General features: G+C 40.9%; 1 protein-coding gene across 15 annotated transcripts in view; it reads right to left on the minus strand.

Annotated features, from left to right (window-relative positions):
• Positions 1-517: 517 nt before the first annotated feature.
• Positions 518-12859, minus strand: part of LOC134809783 (uncharacterized) — a 76368-nt gene continuing 64026 nt past the window's right edge. For 3 of the 15 annotated variants that reach the window (XM_063808705.1, XM_063808701.1, XM_063808706.1), the window contains 2 exons: positions 10773-10913; positions 4246-8554 (listed from right to left, as the gene is read on the minus strand). The gene's annotated coding sequence lies outside the window, so the exon portion shown is untranslated. Of the gene's footprint in view, positions 747-1214; positions 1365-4244; positions 8555-10772; positions 10914-12859 lie in introns of those variants that run through there. The other 12 variants (XM_063808702.1, XM_063808696.1, XM_063808703.1 and 9 more) reach the window with 10 other exon arrangements.

The raw sequence follows: 12859 nt of genomic DNA on the forward strand, positions 1-12859 counted from the left end.
TTGTTAAGGAAGACAAAGATATGCGTATTATATGTTTTAGTGTGGTTTCTCTGTAAAAGAATGGAAATAAACAGTATAGTACATAGATTCTGATTGGCCTTTGCTGACTTATGACCCCCCACATGGCCTGTGATACAATGAGGCTCTTAGTATCGAGGAAAGCCCACAAAGCTAGTTGCCCCTAAACGTAATGGCCCAAGGTAGCTATTCTTTTGGGGTTTAGAGGCTTCCTTTTTATAGCTGCTCTATAGCTCTCTCTGTTCTTAAGCATTCACTTTACTTAATAATAAATATAATAAAAGTGAAGGTAGCTATATATTAAGAAGTTACTAAATATCAGGATGCTGCTTCAAGAGCACTGTAAGTAAATATTATTACCATTTTGAGAAAACAAAACAGGCTCCAAGAGATGAAGTCGTATGTTCAAGTACACACCTAGTAAAGGGCAATGATGGTATTCAAACCCAAGTGTATTATGTATCTATTGCCAAGTAACAAATGACTCCAAACTAAGTAGTTAAAACAGCAAACATTTATTACATAGTTGTGTAGCATCAGGGATCCAGGAGGGACTTCGCTTTGTGGTTCTGTCTCAGGGTCTCTCATGAGGTTGACGTCAAGCTACAGTCATCTGAAGGGTAGAACTGGATCTTCCAAACTCGTTCATGCAGCTATTGGCAGGAGGCTTCAGATCCTTGACAAACAGGCTTCTTCATAGAGCAGTTCATGACATAGCAACTGGCTTCCTCCAGAGCAAGTGATAGAAGAAAGAGAGATAGCAATCAAATTAGAAGCAACAGTGCCTTTTATAAGCCCATCTTATATATAACATGCCATCACTTCTGCTGTACTCTTTTGGTCGTGGAGACCAATCCTACTAGTGTGGGAAGGAACTACACAAATGGAAGAATATCAGGAGGTGGAGCCCTTGGGTGCCATCCTGGAGGAAGACTACCACACCATGTCTGTCTCACTTTGAAACATATAATCTGTTGAATTATTCCTTCAGTACATATCAAAGGATCAGTCATTTCCAGATGCTGTTCTAGGCTCTGGGTATTGTTGGCAAAAGAAACAAACGTAGGCCTGGCACGGTGGCTCATGCCTGTAATCCCAGCACTTTGGGAGGCCGAGGCAGGAAGATCATGAGGTCAGGAGATCGAGACCATCCTGGCTAACACGGTGAAACCCCATCTCTACTAAAAAATACATACAAAATTAGCCAAGCGTGATGGTGGGCGCCTGTAGTCCCAGCTACTCCAGAGGCTGAGGCAGGAGAATGTCATGAACCCGGGAGGCGGAGCTTGCAATGAGCCGAGTTTGCGCCACTGCACTCCAGCCTGGGCGACAGAGCGAGACTCCGTCTCAAAAAAAAAAAAAAGAAACAAACATAACCCTTACCATCCTGGAGCTCATAATCTAATAAATAAGTAAACAAACAAATACATATATAATTATAATTTGTGGTAAGTACTATGAACAATATAAACAGAGTTCAGTGGGAGGAAAATGGGGTGAGGGTAGCGGGTAGAGACCACTTATCCAAACTGGTAAAACTTAGAAGGCAACTTTCCAGAGGCAACCCTAAATAATGGTCACCAAATTTTTGGGACTAACCAATAAAAACTTTTGAGTAAGCATTCCTAAAATGTATATATTTTATTCAGTTTTAAATTTTATATATGTATATATAATATAGACATTGTACACTTAACATATAGAAAACACAGTATATATAATATATAGAAAAAGTAAAATGATGAAAGTTGAAATATAAAATATTTCACATTTTTATAATGTTATTAATGATGCAAAAACTATTTTGTGCTTACCTTTGAAATTCTCATTAATAATATTTTGATGAGAGCTGTGTGATTGAATATGCTTCACTATTTAAACCTCTATGAATAAAAGGTCTGATTTTACATTCATTTCTTTTGGTGCTTGGTTTCTTTTGTTTTTGTTTTTTTTGTTTTTTGTTTTTGAGAGAGTCTCACTGTCGCCAGGCCGGAATGCAGTGGTGTGATCTTGGCTCACTGCAACCTCCACCTCCCAAGTTCAAGCGATTCTCCTGCCTCAGCCTCCTGCGTAGCTGGGACTGCAGGCACGCACCACCACGCCCAGCTAATTTTTGTATTTTTAGTAGAGACGGGGTTTCACCATGTTGGCCAGGATAGTCTCTACCTCTTGACCTCTTGATCCGCCCGCCTCAGCCTCCCAAAGTGCTGGGATTATAGGCGTAAGCCACCACGCCTGGCCTGGTGCTTGGTTTTAATAGTTATCAGACATGGAAAAGATACTTCCAAAATACTTTAATTAAAACAAGAAAAGAACTTTATTGCTTATCTCACTAAAGTATGATACTTGTTTTTCAACCCTATCCATCAATTAAAGTTTCCAGTAAAAATTGGATAGTAAATTTTTATCTTCCCTAATGTCAACTACTTGTTAATACAAACTTTAAAAAAGTTGATTCAAAGTCCCCTAGAACTGTTTATTTATCATTTTTAAAAGGTTAAAAATTCCATTTCCAAGTATGTAGATACGAGAGTTTTTAAAGAGGCATATTCATTGCATTTTTGGCAATAAAAATACATAACTATTGGAGATTTCCCAAATATCCATTTTCAAAATGCTCTACTCATAGCATTAAACATGGTTACTTCCTCATTTATTGTTAAAAGATCACATTTATCTGAATAATTTCACAATTTTTTGGCCAAATTATTTTGTTCATGGCTTTCTCTGGTAACGTAACTAAAGAAGTACTTATATAAGGGGCTAGAAAAATGTCAGCCCTGCCCTTTCTTGTTGTTCAATTAAATTTGTATTATTAGGGAAATCTCCAGAATCAACCTCTTTTTAGAAATATTTTCATAATCACTTACTCATTAATGGAGATATTTGGTTAAACCTAGATTATATAAGACTTCCTGTTCTAGGAATGGAGAACTAGGTAATTCATACCATCCCACCTACTGAGGACAATCAGCAAAACAAAATATACTTTAAAAATCTACTCCAGTGTGCTAGACAGCTAACAAGATAGTGCAGAATTACTGGGTTAGTATCAGGTAAAGGACAGAGACCAAGGGAGTTGAGTCCGGCATGTAGGGCAATTTTCTCTACAATATATGCCAATACGGTATATGCCAATTTCTTTTTTCTTTTCTTTTCTTTTTTTTTTTTTTTTTGAGACAGGTCTCACTCTGTTGCCCAGGCTGGAATGCAGTGGCACGATCTCGGCTTACTGTAATCTCTGCCTACCAGGTTCAAGTGACCCTCCTGCCTCAGCCTCCCAAGCAGCTGGGATTATAGGCATGCACTACCGCACCCGGCTAATTTTTTGTATTTTTAGTAGAGACAGCCACCATGTTGGCCAGGCTGGTCTCGAGCTCCTGACCTCAAGTGATCCACCCGCCTCAGCCTCCCAAAGTGCTGAGGTTACAGGTGTGAGTCACTGTGCCTAGAAGCATATGCCAATTTCTAAAAGCAGGACTGAGAGGCCAAGTGGCTGAGCGGGAAGGTGGTTAAAAACTGTCTCACAGAGCTAAGGCCAATTTTGGGGCCCAGCATCACCAAGCCTGGATAGCTCTGGTGAATCTCTTTGCATTTGGATGGGCCACTGAAGGACAGTACCCTAAAAACAATGATAAACCAAAAGAAGGTTCTAGAAACTCAGGTTCACAGTACCTGGAATTGAATTAACATGATCCCATAATGCTAAGGCCCCAAGTACCTAGCAGAAGTAAATATAAATTCACTTTGGAGAATGACAACATCATTATAGAATTCTAATTATGTCTACAAATAATGTTTTAAGTACAAATATCTGAATACAATAAAAGAAAAACAGAAAAACAAGACAAGACCACACAAATGAAAACCAAGAAATCACAGACATAGATCACAAAGGCTCAGAAATTAGAGTTTTTCAACTTAAAAAAAAAAAGTGTATTGTCTTCAAATAATACTATATTTAATTTGCTCAGAGAGACAAAAGTCAACCTTGAGACTTTTGGCGGAGAACTGAAAACTAATTTTTTAAAAGAGCCAGTGAAAATGCTAGAATTAAAAAAATAACAATTAAAACACAATAGCTTTCACATTTAATTACAAACAGATGAAGAGAGAATTTGTAGTATGGAAGAAAATATCCATACAACAAAGCTAAAAGACAAAGCTAAAAAAAAAATTATAAGAAGGTTAAGGAAGCTGGTAAAGCACTTTCCAAACTTAAAAAAAAATCCAAAATGTCATAAAATGATATCTTTGTAAAATGTAATTTAAATGAATTATTAGAACAATGAAATAATAAAAAGACACTGAATATATGCCCAAATTTTTATTGGATTCAAAGGACATAAAATTACTCTGCCAGTTGGTTTCAGAATATTTATTCTCAATTTTGTACTTCTCTTTTTCCAAATCATGACACTGATATAAAAGATCCATGAAAAGTTCTGATATATATTTAACTGAAATACTAAACGAAGAGAGATAATGGAACAGAAACATAATTTACGAGTAATCAGCTGAATCATTTCTAAAACTAATTAAATACATCAATTGATGGATTCAGGAAATCAAAAACTAGTTAAATAAGGGAAAACCTAGGTGCACTTTATAGTAAAACTGCTAAAAACAAAAAAATGAACGAAGAAATTATCTTCAACACAACCAGAGAAAAAGATTGCCATCAATGGAACAATAATCAGACTCACAGCTTATTCCTCAACAGCAACATTCTGAGCCAAAAGACAATGGAACAACAGCTCCAAAATGCTGAAAAAAAATTACTGCCAACCCTGAATTCTGCTCTCAAGATATAAATATATGTCAAGAATGAAAGTAAAAAGAGACATGTTCAGACAAACCAAAACTGGGAGAGTTCATCCCCAATAGACTTGAATTTATTTATCTACATATATATAAATCTGTCTTCAGGCAAAAGGAAAAGGTTTCAAGTAGAAAGTCAGAAATGCAGAAAGGCATGATAACTACAAATGAATATTGACTATATAAAACCAAAAGTAAAATCTTGTGGAGAATTATATAGAAAATTATAATACACTGAAAAAGCATTAAGTCAGGAGAGACAGAGTGATAGTGTTTTATAGTACATACATTCCCCAGAAGAGAAAAAACAACCAAATGATATTTTATTTTTATGTCAGATATACATATTGCAATATTTGGTGTAATCACCACAAAAATTTATAGGACTCAAATAACTTTTAAAAATTTTCAATCAATGCAAATGAAGGCAAGAAATGAAAAAACTGGAACATAGAACAAGCAGTACAAATTGAAAAGCTGAGCAAAATGGTAGATTTAAACCCCAAAATATCAGAAATTACATAACATGTAAATATTTAAATTCAGTGATTAAAAGACAAAGGTTGTTATCTTGAATAACACTGAATTTGATATGCTACTTACAAAACACAAGACTAAAATATCAGAATTCTCAAAGATTTAACAATAATGTCAAACTAGACACTAAGGTTAAAAGCATTCCTAAAGACAAAGAAAGTGACCTCATGATGATGAAAATTAGATTTGTCAAGAAGATACAACAATTCTAAATTTACATGTAACTAATAGCATAGATTCAAATTTTATTACTCTCTCTGAGATCTAATAGAATAATAAGACAAAAATCAGTTTACATTTACAGGAGTATACATTTGTAAACTTGACTTAATCGGTCTTCATAGAATACTGCACCCAACATCTGCAGAATACACACTTAGTTCATACACCAAAATTACAAAATGCTGGGCCATTAAGCAAGTCTCAACAAATTTCAAGAACTGAAATCAGAGTATGTTACCTGACCACAGGGGAATTGAGCTAGAAATCAATAACAAAACTATATTCACAAAGTAGCCATATGTTTGGAAGTTTCAAAACATACTTCTAACTAAACCTATAGATTCAGAAGGAAATCACAATGGGAAGTTAGAAAACATTTTGAACAGAATAATCATGAAAATATGACAAATCAAAATTCGTTTGATGTAGCTAAAGCTGTGCTAAAAGAAACCGTATGGCCTTGACCATCTCTAATCTGAGAGACAATGTCTTCAAAAAACCTATGGAAAATATTATACTTATTAAAGTAGTGCTCATTCTCATTAATAATCAGGTAAATGTAATTAATGCCTCAATGATATTTTATTACAAACTCACCAGAATGGCTAAAATTCAAAAGACTGACAATACCAAATGTTGAAGAGGATAATTACTGCCTATGCTGCTGGTGGAAATGTAAACTGGTGCAATCACTTCGGAAAATTGTTTGGTGTATCTACTAAGCAGAAATATACGTGTGTGTGTGTATATATATGTCTGTGTGTGTGCATGCACGTACTTTTTCTATCAAAGGTCCTGCCCCTCATGTACCTCTAGGCTCACAAGGCAGAGATGTTGAGTGCCTTGTGAGTCTCTAGGTGCACAGGGGGAACAGGACATTTGATAGAAAAAGTGAAGAGATTGTAATACTACAAGGCAGTCTTTGTAGTGCTTTGTCTTTTCTCCCTGGAGACTTTGAATAGAAAAATGTTGTGACTGAGTGTTTTAGAGGTGATCATCTGGGAGCCTTTAAGGTTTTGGTAAATGTCTTAGTCCCTTCAGGTTGCTATTAACAAAATATCTTAGACTCCATCACTTATAAACAACAGAAATTTATTTATTTCTGACAGTTCTAGAGGCTGAGAAGTCCAAGGTCAAGGTGCCAACAGTGTCTGGTGAGGGCCACTTCCTCATAGACAGGGCTGTCTCACTGTGCCCTCACATGGTGAAAAGGAGCTAGCTAGCTCTCTGCAGTCTCTCCTATTTGACAGGGCACTAATCCCAATCATGCGGGCTGCACACTCATGACCCAATCGCATCTGAAAAGGTCCCACCTCCTAATAGTATCAACTTGGGGGTTAGGATTTCAACACATGAATCTGGAGGGAACACATTCAGACCACAGCAGTCGGTGCTTTGAATACTGGGTCTAAAATCAGGTACTCTGAATATTGGCTCTACATTCAATGTCCTGCTTTTGTCTTTTCTAGTTGTGTGAATTTGAACAAATTACTTAACTTCCCTGGGGCTCATTCACAAAACGAAACAATGTAAGGCTGAAATTAGACCATCAAGGGGCCTAATTAGTACATATATTAAGACATTTTCCCCTTCTCTCAAAGCAGGTATAGAGAAAAGGAGGTAGGATTTGCCTAAAAGAGGTTTAGGCAAGAGAGTCTCAAGGGATCTTTGAGGGTGCAAGAGGTATAAAAATAGAAAAGATGTCGAGGGTGCAAGAGGTATAAAAATAGAAAAGATGTCTAGGGTGCAAGAGGAGATGAGTCACAAAAGCAGAGTAAGAAACTAGGTATATGTGCTGAGGACAGAAGGGAAGGTTGACTGGGCAGTCCTCAGAGCTGCCAAATGAAGATTCTTTACATTATCCCTGACCAGCTATTACGGTCAAGTGGCTCTAGAAATAAGCAATGGAAATGTGCCAGGACAGGAAACCAGACAAGGCATTGCGTAACTCCTCCTGTGTGTGCACACACACCAGTAAGAGTGGGTTTTTCACTTCATCTGGCCTCCCATGGCATCCCGTATATTCCTCTATTTCAGCACCTGTCAGTGTCAGGCAATCAATAGTCAATGGCATTTCGGTCCACCTCCCACTACACTATGAATTTCTGAAAAACAAGGAAACAGCGTTTTATTCATCTTTGAGCCCTACCACCTAGCACAGTGAGTAGCATAAGAGACTCTCAATAAATGTTGACTTAACAAATAGATGAATAAAAGAATGAATGACATCATTCTGCTTACAGAAATCAGAGCCCTGGACTGCACAGGCACTATGAAAAACCTGCTAAATGGAGCACCCTGAACCTCCCTCCCACAGTTCTCACCCACCTGACCCATAATGTCTCTTCCATCTGACTTGCTCCCACTTTGCCTCCTCCAAATTTCTTCCCAACCTTGCAGGGAGAAGCCCAGAGCCTGACGGTACATGCCTTGGCTTCTCATACTTCATCTAAAATATTCCAACAGTTGACTGATGTTAATTCGAATGTTGCTTCTGTTTTCTTCTTCAGATCTAGGTGAAACAAGATTTTTTTTTCCTCAGACAGGTTCTTGCTGTGTCACTCAGGCTGGAGTGCAGTGGTGTGATCACAGCTCACTGCAGCCTTGACCTCCCAGGCCCAAGCAATCGTCCCATCTCAGCCTCCCGAGTAGCTGAGACCACAGGCATGCACCAACACACTCTGCTAATTTTTGCATTTTTTTGTAGAAATGGGCTTTCACCACGTTGCCCAGGCTGCTCTTGAGCTCCTGGGCTCCAGCGATCCACCCACCTCGGCTCCCAAAGTGCAGGGATTACAGGCGTGAGCCACAGCGCCCAGCCTGCAACTAGATTCTTGATGGCGACTGTGACAAAATGATGTTGCCCTCCTCAAGCTCTGCCCCGGCCTTCATTCGTTGCTTCCAGACCAATAACTGGGGTTAGCTCTCAGGGTAGTCCAGGTAGAGAAATACAGACCTGGATGCAGAAGAAAACACCTTATGTTCAGAAAGAGCTGCAGGGCTTGGCTTGGTATCAGCGTGAACTAGAGGGACACAGTGGGGACTGTTTGGAAGGATGATAAATAGGAGAGGGAGGGAACTACTGACTCAGGAACTGTCTTGGAGGTAGTATTAATTTGTTTCTGAATGGTTCCTTGAGGCTTGGACATGATAATGCCTTACAGTAAGTTACAGGAAGAGGCTGCAGTGCCTTGGCAGAAAATTGAGGAAGGGGTCAGAATGCTCAGGGAGATAGGATTGTTCGAACAAACTTATTATGTGACACCTGGACTTCCTGGGAGGGTTCAGGGACATTCCCTTCAAATATATAAGTGAGGGGCAAGAACATCTATCGGTGTAGGGGTGACAACATCTTTGGGAAGCTTAGTAATGATTGTCCACTGTAGGCCAGCGTAAGAATAGGTGATTCTGCCATTTAACTGGGCTCCCTAGCGTCAATGAAGATGCTAGGATTTCAAAATAACAAAGACCAGGTGTCTGCTCTTAACCATCAGAGTCAAGATGAATATAAACCATAACAGCCAGCAAGGCCAGAGTACTTCAGTCCACAGAGTTTTTGATGATGGCTAATAGAGCATGGTGTTCCTATGAGTGAGATAGACAAGCAGCCAATGAGGGTACTGCATGACTTGTATAACAATTTAAAAAATCAAGAGCTGTCAAGAAGGTTGATGGACCCACAGTTTTCAGATCCGAGCCAGTTCTCAGACCCCACAGGCTGCACCCTCTTGTGAAAGGATCCTGCAATGTCTCCCATACTAGTGAAGTGTTTAGGGGTTCAATGGTCTAAGGCATGTTGGGACATGCCCGGTAAGATAAAGAACAAGTTATTAGCCAGGTGCAGCGGCTCACGCCTGTAATCCCAGCACTTTGGGAGGCCAAGGCAGGCGGATCATGAGGTCAGGAGTTCGAGACCAGCCTGGCCACCATGGTGAAAACCCATGTCTACTAAAAATACAAAAAAAAAAAATTAGCCAGGCATGGTGGCACGTGCCTATAGTCCCAGCTACTCAGGAGCCTGAGGCAGGAGAATCACTTGAACCCGGGAGGCAGAGGTTGCAGTGAGCTGAGATCGCGCCACTGTACTCCCTCCTGGGAGACAGAGTGAGACTCCATCTCAAAATAAATAAATAAATAAAAATAAAACAAGTTATTACACCCTGTACTTACTAGGGCTGAGAAAGGGATACAGTGCTTAGTGAGCCTCTTTGGATTTTGGAGAACTATAAGCTGTATTGGGGAATACTTCTTCTACCAACGTGTTGAGTGACTTAAGAGGCTGTCAGTTTTGTGTGGGGCCCAGAACAGAGAGCTCTGGAGCAGATCCAAGCTGCCACACAAGATGCCCTAGCTCATACGATCTGCTGATCCAATGATGCTAGAGGGATTTGTGACAGATAGGGATGCCGTGTAGACTGTTTGGCAAGCCCATCGTAGAGTCATAGGCGAGGCTCCTAGAGTTCTTCGTAGCTACCTGCTTCAAAATAGAACAACCCACTGTTTGAAAACCAGCTGTCGCATTGCTATTGAGCCATTTTAGAGACTGGTCATTTCTCCCACCAGCAAATGCCTCCATTTATTTCTTCTCTTTATATAAAATTCCTTAAAAGAATTTCCATATTCACTATCTCCACCTATTCTTTTTCCATTCTGTTTTGAAACTACTTCATCTTTCATCCTCACAATTCCACTAATACCACTATTACAAACTCACCAATGACTTCCATGTTGTAAATGCAGTGACCAATTTTAAGTCTTCCTCCTACTTGATCTGTCAGCAGCATCTGACCTAATTGGACACTCCCTCATTGAAACAGCTTCTTCCCATGTTCCCCAAGACACCATTCTCTCTCAGTCCTCTTCCTGTCTCACTGGTTATCCTCATCCCCTTGGCTGGTTTCCTCTCATACCACAAACCACTAAATGTTAGAGGACCCAAGGCCAGTCACTGATTTCTTTTTTGCTTTTTCTTTCTACTTATACTTTCTTGTGAGGTGACCTTGTCCCATCCATAGCTTTAATTTTTGATGGACTGCCCACTTCCAAGTTTGTATCTATGGCCCCATCTTCCCTCCTGAACTCTAGATTCCTGTATCCAGCAGCCCATTAGACAGCTCCACTCTGTGAGGCATCTCAGGCTTAACAATTCCAAAACCAAATTTTGAATCCCCTACCTCCCAACCTGTTCCTCCACCCGCTTTCTCCATCTTAGTAAAGGACAGCGTCATCCCTCCGGCTGCTCAGACTGAAGATGTTGACTCATCTTTACTTCTTTCCTTCCAGTTCCATCCATCAGAAAATCTTGCCAGGTCTTCCTTCAAAATATTTAGAATCTGGTAAACCCTTAGTCTGAGGCACCATCATCTCTTGCTTAGATTATTGTATCCTGTTTCCTTCCACCCTTGCCCTCTTCAATTTGTTTAAAACAGCAGCCAGAATGATCCTGTCTTGCTTCTGAAAACCCTCCACAGGCTTCCCATCTCATAAAGAGAAAAAATTCAGATCCTCAGAGTGACCCATGAGGCCCACAAGGTCTACACGGCCTCTGCCTCTGATTCCCCTCTAACCTCACCTTCTGCCACTTTCCCTCCACCCTTTCCAGAACACCCCCTCTGCTTTGGACGGCTTCCTTCAGCGGGCAGCAGGCTCGCTCCCTCACTTCGGCTCCAATTGCCCTTCCCCAGAGATACCACCCCTCTCTCATATCCTCTTCATTTTTATTTTATTTTTCTGGTAGCAAGTCTTGCCAACTGACATATCATATGTTAATTTCATTGTTTGCCTCCCCCTAGCCCGGGTAGATTAAGTTCTGGAGACAGCAAGAGCTGATTTGTTCTGTACATATCTATGGCCCCAGGACTTAACACAGTGGCTGGAAGAAGATAAATACCCAGTCGATTTTTGCTGAGTGCATGCATGAATGTCAAATCCTTTGCTAAGCCGAAGGTAGGGGAGAGGAAATGCAGATCGAAAATGATCAAGACCTAGCCCCAACCTTTAGGACCTCCCAGCTTAGTACCCTTCCCCAGAGCACAGAGTGTGGTCTTTCATAGGCCACAACACACAGTTACAACCAGAAAAGTGTGATTAAGCATACCAAGTAACTGACTGTTTTGCTTTTGCCCCCTCTCAACTCGGGAAATTACTTTACTTCAGAGACTTGCCAGAGATCCGTTTGCTACAGCAAATTCAGATGTTAACACCCAAAACCACCTATATTTTCTGCCCTCCTGTCAACGTAAGGATTTCATGTGGCTGACCTGGTCTTAAAGATAGACCAGGTCAAGAGTTTCCTAGGTGTCTGAGTGACACCACCCATGCTTCTCCCACCAACCCCCTCAAAAGTCTCCTGACCCTGCATAGGCAGATCCTGAAATTACACAATTTACAATTCACTGACATCTGAAAGAGCAAGTCACGCTCCAAAGAGGGCTGCAGACAAAAGCGTTCCAAGCCAGATTCCTTGTTGACACTGGTCTCTGGTTACACCCTAGGCATAAAAAGCAAGGAAGTTCTTCAAAGCCAGCGAGTGCTTCCCTACCTTTGTCTGTCCCCAGCAGAACCTCTTCCCCCACTCCACCCTCCACAGAGGGACTCACTATAAGTTCAACAGTGCAAGTGGTGCAAGGGGAGGCATTTTCAGGTTACACACTATATATAGCTAACTTACAGTCTCATGTTATTCGCCTTGGCGAGGGTTGAAAGCCTTAATACCTCCCAAGCATGCCCTGTTGTGAGTCCCCTTTCCTTTCCAAAACCCTTCCTTGGCCCAAACCCTGGGAGTCACCTTTCTTCTTCCGGCCACTCCCCACTCATCCTCTTTCAGCCTCATCACAAAGCAGGGACTTTCCCATGAGTCTAGGTCTGCCCTGGAGTTGCAGGACCACACCACGGCCAAGCAAGGCCTCTCCTTGGACCCTTGGTAGTTTCCTGAACTGTGAGTGTCCTGTTTTTTCGAGGCTGGTGTCAGAGGGAACAAATGCAAGACCCGGATGAAGCATCTCCCCCACCACATGCCAACAGCCAGTTCCGCCCCTCCGCCCGGACACCTGCCCTGTTAGCCTTGCCATTCTTCTCAACACAACTTTCTGAAACAGGAAAAGTTCCCTTGTCCTCCTCAAAGGGTGTGCAAAGAGGGCGTGGCTCACTTCTTCGGTGCCTGCTACTCAGACCCCTAGTGGGAGCAGGCAGATGGGCAGGTCACGGGGAGCGTGGGTTCCAACCCCACAGCAGCATCTAGGGTTGAGTCTTTACAGCTCCT

The sequence above is a fragment of the Pan troglodytes genome, chromosome 3 (assembly GCF_028858775.2).
Source record: "Pan troglodytes isolate AG18354 chromosome 3, NHGRI_mPanTro3-v2.0_pri, whole genome shotgun sequence".
Taxonomy (NCBI): domain Eukaryota; kingdom Metazoa; phylum Chordata; class Mammalia; order Primates; family Hominidae; genus Pan; species Pan troglodytes.